Raw genomic sequence first — 3758 nt, forward strand, 5'->3', positions numbered from 1 at the left:
CCGCGATCCCCACAGACCGATCCAAGCCGGTTTAGCATTCCAGGCAGTCGGATACTTTAGCGCCTCAGCAGCGGAGGGGACGACGACCTCTAACATTCCCCGGGCGTGCCCGAGTGTAAGGCAGGGAACCGTCTGCTGGGGAAAAAATATACCTACACGTCCCCCCCGGGTGGACAGGTGTTATGAGGCCGGGCTAGAGTTCCATGAGCTCGGGGTGAACACCTACTCGTCCCCCGCGGAGCTGTATGGGGTTTAGCCGGGGTCCTGTGTCCCGAGGGAACATCAATTATAAATGCACGTCCCCTGTTCCCCCGGGTGCACGAGTGTTATGGGGCCGGGCTGGAGTTCCGCGAGCTCGGGGTGAACACCTGCTCGTCCCTCCGCGGAGCTGCACGAGGGTTAGCCGGGGTCCTGTGTCCTGAGGGAACATCAATTAAATGCACGTCCCCTGTTCCCCCGGGTGCACGAGTGTTATGGGGCTGGGCTGGAGTTCCGCGAGCTCGGAGTGAACACCTATTCATCCCCCCGGGGAGCTGCACGGGGGTTAGCCGGGGCCCCGTGTCCCGAGGGAACATCAATTATAAATACACGTCCCCTGTTAACCCGGGTGCACAAGTATTATGAGGCCGGGCTGGAGTTCTACGAGTTCGGGGTGAACACTTGTTCGTCCCCCCGGGGAGCTGCACGAGGGTTAGCCGGGGCCCCGTGTCCCGAGGGAACATCAATTAAATATCCGTCCCCTGTTCCCCCGGGTGCACAAGTGTTATGGGGCCGGGCTGGAGTTCCTCGAGCTCGAGGTGAACACCTGCTCGTCCCTCCGCGGAGCTGCACGAGGGTTAGCCGGGGTCTTGTGTCCTGAGGGAACATCAATTAAATGCAGGTCCCCTGTTCCCCCGGGTGCACGAGTGTTATGGGGCTGGGCTGGAGTTCCGCGAGCTCGGAGTGAACACCTGTTCGTCCCCCCGGGGAGCTGCACGAGGGTTAGCTGGGGCCCCGTGTCCCGAGGGAACATCAATTAAATATCCGTCCCCTGTTCCCCCGGGTGCACAAGTGTTATGGGGACGGGCTGGAGTTCCTCGAGCTCGAGGTGAACACCTGCTCGTCCCCCCGCAGAGCTGCACGGGGGTTAGCCGTAGTCCTGTGTCCTGAGGGAACATCAATTAAATGCACGTCCCCTGTTCCCCCGGGTGCACGAGTGTTATGGGGCCGGGCTGGAGTTCCGCGAGCTCGTGGTGAACACCTGCTCGTCCCTCCGCGGAGCTGCACGAGGGTTAGCCGGGGTCCTGTGTCCTGAGGGAACATCAATTAAATGCACGTCCCCTGTTCCCCCGGGTGCACGAGTGTTATGGGGCTGGGCTGGAGTTCCGCGAGCTCGGAGCGAACACCTATTCGTTCCCCCGGGGAGCTGCACGGGGGTTAGCCGGGGCCCCGTGTCCCGAGGGAACATCAATTATAAATGCACGTCCCCTGTTCCCCCGGGTGCACGAGTGTTATGGGGCCGGGCTGGAGTTCCGCGAGCTCGTGGTGAACACCTGCTCGTCCCCCCGCGGAGCTGCACTGGGGTTAGCCGGGGTCCCGTGTTCCGAGGGAACATCAATTAAATGCACGTCCCCTGTTAACCCGGGTGCACGAGTATTATGAGGCCGGGCTGGAGTTCTACGAGGTCGGGGTGAACATTTGTTCGTCCGCCCGGGGAGCTGCACGGGGGTTAGCTGGGGCCCCATGTCCCGAGGCAACATCAATTAAATATCCGTCCCCTGTTCTCCCCGGTGCACGAGTATTATGAGGCCGGGCTGGAGTTCCGCGAGGTCGGGGTGAACACTTGCACAAGACCTGCGGAGACCCGTTAGAAGCAGCCCCGGAGGCCAGCGAAAATAGCCAAGAATTAAGCTCCTCCCCTCTGAGGCTTCGGCAGATTTCCGCAACGTCACGTTGGACGGGACTCTGGTCGTGTGTTTTATCACATGACCAGAGTCCCGTCCATCTTGAAGTTCCGGAAGGCTGCGGGGAACTCGGTCGGTAGGAGCTTCCTGCTCGGCTATTTTCAGGCTGGGCGGGAAAGCAGTACGAGGCTCCATTAACAGCGAACTCCCCGCGATCCCCACAGACCGATCCAAGCCGGTTTAGCATTCCAGGCAGTCGGATACTTTAGCGCCTCAGCAGCGGAGGGGACGACGACCTCTAACATTCCCCGGGCGTGCCCGAGTGTAAGGCAGGGAACCGTCTGCTGGGGAAAAAATATACCTACACGTCCCCCCCGGGTGGACAGGTGTTATGAGGCCGGGCTAGAGTTCCATGAGCTCGGGGTGAACACCTACTCGTCCCCCTCGGAGCTGTATGGGGTTTAGCCGGGGTCCTGTGTCCCGAGGGAACATCAATTATAAATGCACGTCCCCTGTTCCCCCGGGTGCACGAGTGTTATGGGGCCGGGCTGGAGTTCCGCGAGCTCGGGGTGAACACCTGCTCCTCCCCCCGCGGAGCTGCACGAGGGTTAGCCGGGGCCCCGTGTCCCGAGGGAACATCAATTAAATGCACGTCCCCTGTTCCCCCGGGTGCACGAGTGTTATGGGGCCGGGCTGGAGTTCCGCGAGCTCGGGGTGAACACCTGCTCGTCCCCCCTTGGAGCTGCACGGGGGTTTGCCGGGGTCAGTGTCCTGAGCGAACATCAATTAAATGCACGTCCCCTGTTCCCCCAGGTGCACGAGTGTTATGGTGCCGGGCTGGAGTTCCGCGAGCTCGGGGAGAACACCTACTCGTCCCCTGCGGAGCTGCACGGGGTTTAGCCTGGGTTCCGTGTCCCGAGGGAACATCAATTAAATGCACGTCCCCTGTTCCCCCGGGTGCACGATTATTATGAGGCTGGGCTGGAGTTCTCCGAGGTCGGGGTGAACACTTGTTCGTCCCCCCGGGGAGCTGCACGGGGGTTAGCCGGGGCCCCGTGTCCCGAGGGAACATCAATTAAATATCCGTCCCCTGTTCTCCCCGGTGCACGAGTATTATGAGGCCGGGCTGGAGTTCCAAGAGGTCGGGGTGAACACTTACACAAGCTTGTCACCATTTCTCAACTTTTTTTTATTTAATACAAAAATGCAGTTTCTGCTCAATTTGTATTGAAGCAGTACTTGTTATATGATCCTGATAGTAATCGTCATATAAACAGAGCCTTCTGAGGACACAGACGTTTTCGGTGTTAACCCTAATATTTGCAGCAGCAGTGATGCAATTTTAAACCTTGTCACCATTTTTCAACTTTTTTTTTACTTAATACAAAAATGCAGTTTCTGCTCAGTTTGTAATAAAGTAAATAAATAATTTTCCAATGGTCATTTGAAATGTGCTGCAAGTTTAAGATCGTCTGGAAATTAAACAGTGATGCCTTTTTTTAATTGTATTGTTTTTGAAAAAAGTTGAAAGGCTGGGAGAATCTTCTGTGGAGAAGATCTTCCCTCCCTTTCAACATTAATTCTCAAACTGAATGCAGTAGGGATTCAAGGAAATGCATGCACATGGATTAGGGAGTGGTTAACATGTAGAAAACAGAAAGTACTAAATAGAGGAGAAACCTCAAAATGTAGTGAGGCAGCCAGGGGTGTACCACAGGGATCACTATTAGGTCCTCTGCTATTCCTAATCTACATTCATGATTTAGATTCTGGTATAGTAAGCAAGCTTGTTAAATTTGCAGACGACACAAAAATAGGAGTGGCAGCAAACACTGTTGTAGCAGCAAAGGTCATTCAAAATGATCTAGACAGCAT

The sequence above is a fragment of the Acipenser ruthenus genome, chromosome 39 (assembly GCF_902713425.1).
Source record: "Acipenser ruthenus chromosome 39, fAciRut3.2 maternal haplotype, whole genome shotgun sequence".
Classification (NCBI taxonomy): domain Eukaryota; kingdom Metazoa; phylum Chordata; class Actinopteri; order Acipenseriformes; family Acipenseridae; genus Acipenser; species Acipenser ruthenus.